The sequence below is a fragment of the Macaca nemestrina genome, chromosome 4 (genome assembly GCF_043159975.1).
Source record: "Macaca nemestrina isolate mMacNem1 chromosome 4, mMacNem.hap1, whole genome shotgun sequence".
Lineage (NCBI taxonomy): Eukaryota > Metazoa > Chordata > Mammalia > Primates > Cercopithecidae > Macaca > Macaca nemestrina.
This window is the reverse complement of record NC_092128.1, coordinates 4101568-4113146: the sequence shown is the minus strand read 5'-3', so window position 1 is coordinate 4113146 and position 11579 is coordinate 4101568. Positions and strand designations below refer to the sequence as shown.

Genomic DNA, 11579 nt, shown 5'->3' with positions numbered 1-11579 from the left:
TCAGCACCCCGTGGAACGCAGCATCACCTTCCCCAGAGGACGCCAGGTAGACTCAGTGGCCAGAGGTTGGGGGGATTCTGCACAGGTGGCTCCGGGTGTGCTGGCACATACCACCCTCACCAGGGCCCAGGGCCCTTGAGCACCCCAGTGTTCCAGCGCTGGCCTTGAACCAGGGATGGTCTTCGGGTGAGGCCTGTGGGGCTAAGAGCCTGAAGGTGGGCCCTCGGGTGAGAAGAGGCTTCTGGGAGGAGCAGGAGACAGAGGAGGGGATTTGGGGGGAGAGGGGGAGGGGAAGGGACAGGGAGGGGAGGGGAAGGGATAAGGAGGGAAGGGGGACCGCCCAGCGGAGTGGGGAGGAGACACAGGGTGGAAGGCTGGGGGTTGCCCTTGAGGTTTGGTGTCTGAGTCTGGGATCAGGGTTCTGTTGTTGGTGGGCGATCCTGCTGCTGGCTCAGCCCAGTTCGGGCCCTGGCTGCCTCACTCAGATGAGGGGCCGGGCTTCCCTCTCCTGCTTTCCTGTGCTTGGACTGTGGCAGCCACCACACCCACCACGGAGAGGGTGGTTAATCCCCAAACTCACCATGGAGTTCCCCCTCTCCCTGCTCACCCCAGGCCCTATGGGTGCCTTTCCTGGCCTCTGGCCTAGGGCTTTGTGGAGTGAACATTGGCTCCTCCTGCTTTTGGGGGCCACTAGCCAGTGAGGTGAGGCCAGACCTCCTGAAGGGAGGGTCCCGTGTCCCCAGAGTCAGGGGTCGGGGGTCAAGGGTTGAGGTCAGTGGGTGGGGTGGGTGCATTGTGCAGCGTGTGCTCAGGGCTGCCTGTGACCCGGAAAAGACTTTCTCAGGCCGATCCCCACCCGCACCAGCCTGGAGAGAGCCCTGTCAGGCTGAGCCCTGGGGGCTGTGCAGGTGGGGGAGGGAGAGCCCTGTCAGGCTGAGGTGGAATTTTCTGGAGCCCCGGGGGCTGTGCAGGTGGGGGAGGAGGACGCCCAGCATCAGATGAGCGGTGACTTCCGACCCACTGGGGAAGCCACAGGCACAGCTGAGTCGGAGGCAAGGAGCAAGGCCTCCTGTTAGAAAGTCCCAGAAAGAAACAAACCCTCAGGGACCACCCAGAAGGCCAGGATCATCCGAGTGGCCGCCCCGTGGGGTCTCCATGGCTGCACGTGCATCCTGAGGCCCAAGTCCTCCTCGCAGCGGCTTGACTGGGTGCTGGGGACTCTGCAGGGACCGCGCCATCGGTGCTCCAGCTTTCAGGAAGCTCCCGCCTTGGGGTGAACAGACAGCAGGTAAAGAAGCCTCATGCAGGGCAGCAGGGGATACCCTGGAGAGGAAAGCGAGGCAAGAAACAGACACTGTGCCAGTGGCTCCTGAAGGGATGCACACTCGGGGATCTCGGAGAGGGTCCAGGTGAGGACGGCAAGGGCAGAGGAGCCTGTGGGAGGGGTAAGCACGAGGGAGGCCAAGGCCCTGAGATGTGAGGCCCACATCCTGCTGCAGGCGCTCTGCCTCCAGCAAGAGGTGGCTCTGGAGGACAACTCTCCACAGGCTTGGACAGCCATGCTCCCAGACAAGAGCTTCTGCTGTGCTCCCAGATGAGAGCCAGAGCCCCACCTGTCAGGAGGCCACACTCATGCCCAGGACTTCTGGGCCTCGGCAGTGCTCCCAAGGGTGTGGCACCAGGTGCAGCAGGGCAGGTATGTGGACCAAGTGCGCTGGGGAGGTGGAGGAATAGCAACATCCCGTGGGCCAACCATCTCTTGTGTGTGCACACGGCACCTGTGCACCCAAGGTCACCCGTGTGCACGCCACCTCTCCACTCCTGGCAGCAGCCACCCTTGAACCACGTGGCTCTGTGCCCTGGCTCCACAGGACTCCCTGCTGCTGCCAGGAGCGATTCCTGGAGTCCAACTGGGGTCAGCAGGTGGAGGTAGCAGGGCCTCTGTGCTGGCTTTGGGACTGGACCAGCAGCATTGCAGACGCCCTGGCTCACCCACCTGGGCACACCTGAGGCCTCTTGCCCTTATCTCCCAGGGCCCTAGTGGTTCCCCTCCACCATCCCATCCCAAAGCTTCACCTTTCCAGTGTAGCCCCAGGCCCTAGAGCAGGCGTGTCCACCTTATTGTACACACAGCGTTTGACTCGGAGCCCGAGACATGTATCTGATACAAATGGGGCTGTTCTGGATGAGGGAGGCGGCACCCAGCCCCCAAGTCCGGCTCCCCAGCTCCCTGACTGCCCTGGCTCTGCTGAGCACCTTCGAGACCATATTGGAAGCTCTCAGCGAGGCTCCTGGACCCTGGCATCCCCGAAACCCCCTGAGGGACCCACTTTGCCAGCTGCATGTCTGTGTTGCACGGAACTGTCTCCTTGCTCTGCAAGCAGGTGGAATGCAGGAGCAGGCAGGAAAATCCAACTCTTCCGAGTCAGACACTCGAGAGCTCTGCAGACACGAAGACAATGCCACGCCGCCCCCTAAATGCTTTTTGTTTTGGAAAATACAGCTGTTTGTCATAAGGTATTTACGTTGACATATAACAGGTTTATGATTGTTTTAATGAATTAATGGGTATTTTAAATGCTCTTAGTTTTGATGTCTAGTGTTTCTCGTTGGTGATTTCTAATGTCTAGTGTTTCTCGTTGGTGATTTCTAATGTGGCATCGTGGCTGCATTCAACCCCCATAAACACATGCTCCGTCAGGGCCTCCATAGCTCTTTAGACCCAATGTTTGAGTCCCGGGCTCCAGATCGTGTCTCTGCCCCTCCCTGCTCCCTCAGCCAACAGCCCGGGCAACGCCCAAGAGCTGCCCTCCCACTCGGCTCCAGGAGACGTTTAAATGGGGCCTGACTCCCCCTATCTCTGATCTAAAAGATAACCGGAAGCAGCAGAGAAAACATCTGAAGTGCTTCCTGGACACACTGGTTAGGAAGTTTCTGCAAGAACCCAGGTAAGAGCTGGACTAAGTGGGAGTCCGTGGGTGGGAGGAGGGAGAACGCCTGCCTGGGCGTTTACAGAGATGAGTTTGCAGGGATAATGATGCCGGGGTTTCAGGCTTCAGGCCCAGCCCCAGGAAGAGAATGGCAGCAGGAAAAGTTAGAGAGCGAGGAGTGGGAGCAGGAGGTAGAGAGCTCGGCCCCTCCTTCACTGCTGCCCTCTGGGTGACGCTCAGCGGAGGCACCACATTGCGGCTGCGAGGGCCCCGAGACAACCTCTGCACCGTTTATGGGATCCCATTAGGGGAGCAGCGGCCCTGCATGACCCCACAGGTGAGCAGGACACCTCATCACAGGGTGGGCACGTGAGCAGACCTCACCCTCACACAGCTGCCTCCCGGGCTGCCCAGGTCAGGTGCTGAGAACACAAAAGAAAATGAGACAAAGTCGCCACCCTGGAGTTTACAAGCTGGCGTGGGAGACAGGCTGGCACTGAGGACGCCAGTGGAGAGACAGGGAGAGACAGTGGAGAGACACCAGAAGAACCAGAGGTGCTGGGGAAGCCGGGTCAGCAGAGAGACCCCAGCAGAGTGGGAGCCGGAGGACGGCGGCGACTGCAGCCGACTGTTTCAGGTGGCGTCCTCGTCACGAGAGGACCTTGAGCGGTCATGGGCTTCCTGGGAACCTGCCTACAGAGGAAACGATTACTGGGTGCGGATGTCTTGAACATTTATTGCATTCCACGTTGTCAGTCAATAAAACAGCTTTGCCAGCGTAATACTGACAAAATCAAGTTCAGGCTGTTAAGCCCAAGGGCTTCCAAGAAAAGTGGATCTGGTGTCCAGTGGGGGCACTGCCTGGTTCCCAGGTGGAGTCCAAACTGCAGGGAGAAACAAGGACCCTGCGGGAAGAAGGGACCTGCCCGACTGGTTCCCCCGCACCCACGTCAGGAATTTTCCCAGAAAGCCATCCACTTTGTTAGACGCAAAATAAAGGTCATTTGGAGAAAAACCTGCCAGCAGCTGCTGCTGCTTGAAAATAGAAAAGATTTTAAAAGTAGCAGTGTTCGGAGGACAAGGCGAGCAGATCACCTGAGGTCAGGAGTTCGAGACCAGCCTGGCCAACATGGCAAAACTCTGTCTCTACTAAAAATAAAAAAAATTAGCTGGGCATGGTGGTGCGTACCTGTAATCCCAGCTACTTGGGAGGCTGAGGCGGGAGAATCACTTAAACCTGGGAGGAGGAGGTTGCAATGAGCCGAGATTGTGCCACTACATTCCAGCCTGGGCGACAGAGCAGGACATCGTCTCAAAAAAAAAAATGCAGCAGTGGTTTGAAATCGTGCATTTTTATGTATTGTCCTCAAACATCTGAGGGAGATAAGAAAGAATATACCGCGGATGAGAATATTAATAATTATACATAATATATTATTTATATATAACATAATATAATATATTATAAAATAATATATAATATAATATATTGTTATAATGTATTATATAATATATTATATATTACTTATAATAATATATTTATATAGGCATATCTTATATAATACATATATAATAGATTTTAACTTGATCATCTCTAATACATAATACATATATTATATATAACATATTCTATATTCTATATTATATTGTATATATTATATTTTATATAGATAATATATATTATATATAATATATAGTATAATATAGTATATATTATATTTTGTAATATATATTATTATATTATACATTATATTTTATCATATTATAAATATAATATATACATATATTTATATTATTTATTATATAATATTTATCAGAGGCAAACTGCCTCGTAGAAATGATCCTGTGACCTCCATCATCACATCTGACTCAGCAGCCTCCAAATCCCCTACTTTCCCTGGCAGCCGCTACCCACCTCACAGCTGTCCTTTGCAGATTAATGTAAATGTTCCCTTAAATATTCATTTGCCCCCCAGCATTGACAGGTGAGGAATGATGTTGCTTGGGCTGTTTCTGCCCCAAGTGGCCCTGTGAAGCTGGGACCTTGGATCCCCGCTCTCATATGAGCCTCCTAAGGGGGCTCCCAGCTCCTGGACGGGGACTTCTCAAGGCCTAGGGCCCCCTCATCTGTCCAGTACAAACTTCCTCATCCAGATATCACCGTTCATTTCCCCAGGTTCTCCTCCCCACCAGACTCGGAGATTTTAACTTGATCATCTCTGCAAAGACCTTATCTTCAAATACAGTTACATTCTGAGGTCCTGGTAGTTAGGGCTGCAACACCCGAATTGGAGGGGACGTAATCCAGCTCCTGACAATACCACATATGACAGCTGCGTCTCCGCCTGTAGTACTGTTTTTTCCAGTGAAAGCATCTGCGAATGTATTCAGAAAGCCTCCTTTTGGGGCCAGGCCTTGCAGAGAATCCTTCAGAAACTGGACAACGCCACCCAAGGCAGTCAGTGGGGAGGATGCATTGGGTGCCTCATTGGTCCCTGGATCTGCCTCACAGTCCTCTATGTTCTTCCTCATTCCCTCTCCTCTTTCTCCGCGTTGGTTGACCTTGAAGCTCATTCCTGGTGCAGGCCCCGGTGGGAGCAGTGCAGTGACAAGAGGAGCCTATTTCCGTCAGCACCCTCACGCTCTCCAGTGGTCCACTGGAGACACCTGTGACCTCCTGATGCTAAGGAGCCCAGAGTGGGCAGCCCTCGGGCCCAGGCTCCATCTGGGTGAGGCCTGTTTTATTATCAATATTCACCACAATCATTTGTGGGAGTGTAATGCTCATATTCCCATTTAATAGACGAATAAACTGAGGCAAGATATAGTGACTCAGCTGAGGCCACACCGCAGTTTAATGGGGAAGCCAGGATGAGAGCTGGCGGCTTCTATGTCTGTGATCTACACTCTGGTGGCAGAGGACGTCAGAGACCCATGTCAACGGTGAGGAGGTGACATGCTGGTCCCTTCCATAAAAGCTGTTTCATAAAATTAAAACACACACACAGTAAAGATCCAGATTTACAGAAGTGAGCATGAGGGGCTATTTACCAGTCAACAGATCTCCCCCAGTGGTTCTTCACTTGGGGCTGAGATGCTCCTGACCGGCAGGGCCTGGGGAGAGAACTTCTTGCTCCCCCTAGAGCTGGCTGACCCATACGCAGGGGATTCTGAGCGCTAGGGGCTGGGAGCAGCATGTCCCACGTGTTTCCCAGGAGTTAGTCATGTTTGCTCCTAAAACCTATTGCAATCGAGGAATCTAATTAAACAACACAGCAACTGCAGAAACAGTGCAAAAAGAATGAGTGACTGTTTCTATGAAAACTTAGATGAACTACTTTGGAAAGATTCAATAAAGAGCATGCCTAAATATATATACTGGGGCTAGGAGCAGTGGTTCAAACCTGTCACCCCAGTGCTTTGGGAGGCTAAGGTGGGAAGGTGGTTTGAGGCCAGGAAGTTGAAACCAGCCTGGGCAACATAGCAAGACCCTGTCTCTACAAAAAAAAAAAAAAAAAAAATTCAGTTGGGTGTGACGGCACCTGCCTATGGTCCCAGCTGCTCTGGAAGCTGAGATGAGAGGATCACTCCAGCCCAGGAGTTCAAGGCTGCAGCGAGCTGCAATTGTGCCACCCTGGGTGACAGAGCAAGACTCTGTCTCTAAAAAATACGTAAAATATGCACATCCAGATACAGTATTATGTGTGGGCGAGACACCAGTAAAAGATGGAAACAATCATAAAAGTCAGGCGGAATTCCACCTAAGATTATCTTTAACTCTCAATCTACCTTGTTTTAAAATCTTTTAATGAGCCATAAAAGACATACGACTAGTCTTTATTGTACAACTTGATGAATTCTGATCCTGTGGCCATACAGTTCAACACAGAGAACATTCCAGCACTCAGAAAGCATCCTAGTGCCCTCGTCGGTTGGTGTCTGTCAACCCCAAGGATGTCACAGTCATTTGGACTCCCCTGGCACAGTCATTCCACTTAGAGACCCTGGCAGAAGTCCCAGATCATAATCAGGAGTGAGATTTACACAAGAAGGGGCAGAAAGCCCTAGTCAGTAGTGACCCCAACTCCAAAATCACCCTACGCTCAAAAGAAAAGTGAAACTGTACTTTTTATGTTTGAAATTTAAGTAAGAGAGATGTATTTTTATTAAATCATTCCAACCTTTACAACTTTTCTATTCATCAGCCAACGAGCCAGAGAAAGGGGGTTTTTGCTGTAGTCGGAGTATAAAAATGAGCTGCAATTTTCAAAATTTGACCTCATCTAACTTTCTCCAGCTATGCCATTCCCGGAGCATCCTCGGTCCAGTGCTTGGTGCATAAAATGTAATAAAAGGGCGGCGCCACCACACCAAACGCTGGGGTATCTGTAGCAGTGAGCGCGTCTCACGGGGATTTTGTCTGAATTCCTGTTCCTCCACTCGCCTAATCCATGGAGGTCAGGGAACCACCTACCTCAACGCACACAGTAGGTTCTTAATAAATGTTGGTCCATGGAAGTCAAGTCAGCCCATAAAGGGAAGAGTAGGAAACAGGTGTGCAGGGAGGGAGGAATAAAGCTGCCCTGGGCCTGCCAGGCCTGGAGCCACCCCGCAGGGAGCTCTGGAGCCAGACAGCCTCCGAGCACCCCCAGCTGAGGGAAGGAGCTGGGCACAGCCCTGTGTCCTGTCTCTCAGCCAGTGGAGGAGGAGCTTGGTCAGTCCCTACAAAGGCTGCAGTGGAGATCCGGCACCCCAGTACCTACCTACCCATGAAGGCACAGGAGGAAAATTCCAGAAACAAGGAGGCCCTTGTGAAGCCACACAGGTGTGGAACAGCGTGGCACGGAACTCCCGCAATGCCCATACCCCGTGAGGACCCCAAGGTCCCCATCTGTCCCTGGATGTAGTACGGTGGTTGTCCTCGAAGCCACTGGGGTCTCGGCCTGCTGGCTCTGCCCACGTCCCGTACTGGATGCCCTGGCTCATAACCCCTCCCCACAGCACCCCCTCCTGCATTCCTTGGCTCACCCATGGGTCCCTCTTGGGAACGGCTCCCCAACTCCACTGCTTCAGGGAGAAGCAGCTTAATGCTTCTCGAAGCTTCTCCAGCCCCACCCCACTTACCCCCATGATGTGAGCGCTTGGACCCACCGTCCCAGTGACCCTGCCTCCATGGTAAAAGAGGGCCTGAATGGCGGTTCTTCTATGCGGGGGTCACGGGCTGATTTCAGAATCTGCTGACTGTTATTGTGCTGCCTACACAGAAAAATGAACATAAGAGCTACAATTTGCATAAAAATTCGGGATTTAGGGAGCCCCCATAGAATCCCAAGACCAAAGACAGGTCTGTGGATGAGAAAATTTGGGGAAGTGACAGCAGGTGTCCTAATCCCCTGAAGCCCAGAACGTGTGTGCACTGCCGCGCGCTGCCCCGGAGAAGGTTCAGGCAACCTTCAGGTGAGGACTCTAGGCCCCTCCAGAGAACATTCCTGAGCCCTGCGCCAACTGCCCTCTGTTCACTCCGCTCCAAGGGAGTCTCAGAAACCCTCAAAAGAGTGATAGGAAGCCATCTTACTGACGAATCTCTGCCTCTTGCTGTGTGCCATATTTAGAACTCTTGCTTAAGCTGACAGGAATTTTGCTAAAAGCACACAGAGAATGTTTTCTCATTGCCTTCCTCTCTGAGCCACGCATTCCATTCCCCCAAACACTCCCACATTTAGTAATGTGAAAAACAATGAAAGATTGGAAAGCCCGTAGGTGAAGGTGAAATCAATTCTGATAGACCCTGATGTGTGACAAAATATAATGCAGCCATTTAAAATGATGGAATAATACCTGAAATATAAAAACGTTTAAAATGCAAACCCCAGAAGCATGTACAGCATATCCCCGATTTTCGAAAACACACAGGCACACATAGGCTTCTGAGAAATGATGAGAAGGAAATATGCCAATGTGTTAATAGCGGTTATCTCTGGTAAGACTAAAGGTGATTTTAATTTTTTTTCTTCTTTCCTGTGTTTTCCAAATTTTCCATGGTAAGCATACATTGATGTTAATTTTTTGATTGAAAATTCTACTGGCTTTGTGGCCTGTCCTGTGTAATCACAGCTGAGCTCACTCATCCTCTGGGCTTTGGAACCATAGCAAGGAAGGCAGCCTTTCCCCAGTGTGCCCTTGGGTTATCCAGATCCACCCAGAGCCTGGGTCTTGCTGGGTGCTGCCCGGGGGATGCCAGGACACGGCTGAGTGTTGGCCACAGCTGAGTGCAGACACACATGGTGCAGAGCACAGCGTGATGCGTTGCGGACCGATGGGCTTTGCAAACCCCAGGAAGGGACAGCGGCTAGGTGCTCTGCCCCAAGTCCAGCCCACCAGGCCTCAGTGAGCACCCCTGGCTGTGACTTGGGCCAGCCCTCAATCCACTCAGCCCCTGTCTCTCTGAACATGCCCTGCCCTCCTGCCGGGCTGGCCGGGCTCTAGGAGGGAGTGTCCTGTGCAGGGCAGGAGGCACATGTGAGCTCAAGGGCACACCAACCCTCTCACTAGTCATGTGTTGGGCCCAGCACACGCCCGCTCTCTCGCTGCTCACCCCCACCAAGGTCAAGCTTCTGAACCCCTTCTTAGAGACAAGGAGACCTGGGCTTGGCCCTCGAGTTCACGGAGTCGCCAACGTGACATACATTAGGTATTTGTCCTAACGCTCTCCCTCTCCTTTCCTCCCAGGTGAGCAGGTCCTGGGCACAGCCACACCCAAACCAAAGGTGCCCTTGGACAGGTCACTGTCTTCATTGCTCAGGCTGGTTTGAGTCAGGTTCCCATCACTTGTAACAAATCCCCTGGATTCCCAAGCCTCCGACCACACCCCTGCCTCAGGTCCTGTGCACTGCCCCAGCCTACAGCTCTCATCACCTTGCAGCCCATTCACCACTTTCAGCATCATCTCATTTTCCAACAGGCTGAAATCCAAATGTGGTCACTCTCATGATCCAGTACTCCCCGTGACCTGGTCCTAATCTGCATCTCCACCATCATTGCCCATCATTCACTAGATATGCACACGCCTACGATTGCAGGTACTCAGATCATGAGCACATATTGGATGAAGCAGCAAACAGCCCTGCCCCCGGGGGGAAGACAGACACCAAATGGGGAACATGATAAACAAGTAAATTATATAGTATGTGAGGAGATTGTAAGTGCTTCGACAGAAAAGAAGAAGGAAGGGAGGAGGGAAGGAAGGGAGGAGGGAAGGAAGGGAGGAGGGAAGGAAGGGAGGAGGGAAGGAAGGAAGGAAGGAAGGAAGGAAGGAAGGAAGGAAGGAAGGAAAGAAGGGAAGGAGGGAGGGAGGAAGGCAGAGGGGGAGGGAGGGAAAAAGGAAAAAAAGAAAGAAAGAAAATCTCCCTTTTCCAAAAACGAGAATCCTGGCTTCCAACAGCACTGATGGAATCTTGTATTTGCTCAATCCTACAAGACAGAAAATCATTACAGAATTGCTGCCCTGCACCAAAGTGAAAGCAAACCCACAAGTCGAGTTTGCAGATATTTGTTTGCAGGTATTTTGTCTGCAGGTCAAGGGTTGTGGTCAAGGTTCCACGTTCAATGTTACTTGAGTTAGTTTCTGTTGTGGTGCTGGGGTTGGTTTGTTGGTTTGGCTTCTTGACCTGTTTTGATTTGGTTTGGTTTTGGCGTGGTCATGTTATTATCTGACATACGATTAGCTCATATTTCCCACACGCTGTGATAAACGTTGATAATAAGTCAGTCTCTGTAGACCAGCTGGATTGTGTATTCTCCCTGCTAACCCCAGAGCACACTGAAGGCAGGTGCTTATTATCTTATTCATCATTATATCCTTAACACCAATCACAATTTTTGTCACAGAGTGGGTGCACAGTAGATATTTGTTAAATTCAACCACTGAATCTAAAGGGTTTCTGGATAACTTTTTTGCAAAATCCCTGTAAATGCCATAATAAACAATTTGCCTACATATTCATAGACTAGCATCCAAACCACAAGGAATATATGAATAATTCAGACATATGAAGAGGAGATTAATGACTCAGAATTTAGAACGCCACCTACTGTCCCCTGGTGAGGGGCCAGGGCTGCTCTCCAAGACCTACCTCAAGCCCTGTGCAGAACACATAAGATTCACCCACCTCCGAACGGATGCTGTGCTCCCTCCGCCTCAGGCAGGGTGCTCCCGCACACACGGGCAGCTGCTCAGACAGAGATGGTATCAGGGCCCGTGGGGATCTGGGAGTCTTGAACGCTCGTGGGAAGACCCATAGACTTCCAGGATGCCTCCCACGGAGCGGCTCGGGACAAAGTTGTGAATGCAGCGGCCAAAAGATCTGCAGTCCGTTGTGGGTTGAGTAGAGCTCCCCAGTGCGCCGGCAGCATAGGGAAATGCTCAGGAAAACGTGACGGCAGGTGTCCACTCTGAAAGCAGCCACGAGTCTTTGCTGAGGTCCTGCCGGGTCAGATCCTATGCTGGATATAACAGGGGAAGGCATGCGTTTGAAAGGATTTCTCAGCCGCAGACGCAAGCCACACGTCGCGCTCAGTGAGAGACTGACATCCAGGAACGTGGACCGAGGTGCAGCGGTGGGTCAAGGAGGCTGGACTTGAGAATGACTT

At 51.8% G+C, this 11579-nt stretch overlaps 1 long non-coding RNA gene across 1 annotated transcript; it reads left to right on the top strand.

Moving 5' to 3' along the window:
- Positions 1–1288: 1288 nt before the first annotated feature.
- LOC139362675 (uncharacterized) lies at positions 1289–2261 on the top strand. Its single transcript, XR_011621828.1, has 3 exons — positions 1289–1409; positions 1500–1696; positions 2134–2261. It is a non-coding gene; the product is annotated as an uncharacterized lncRNA (long non-coding RNA).
- Positions 2262–11579: the final 9318 nt, after the last annotated feature.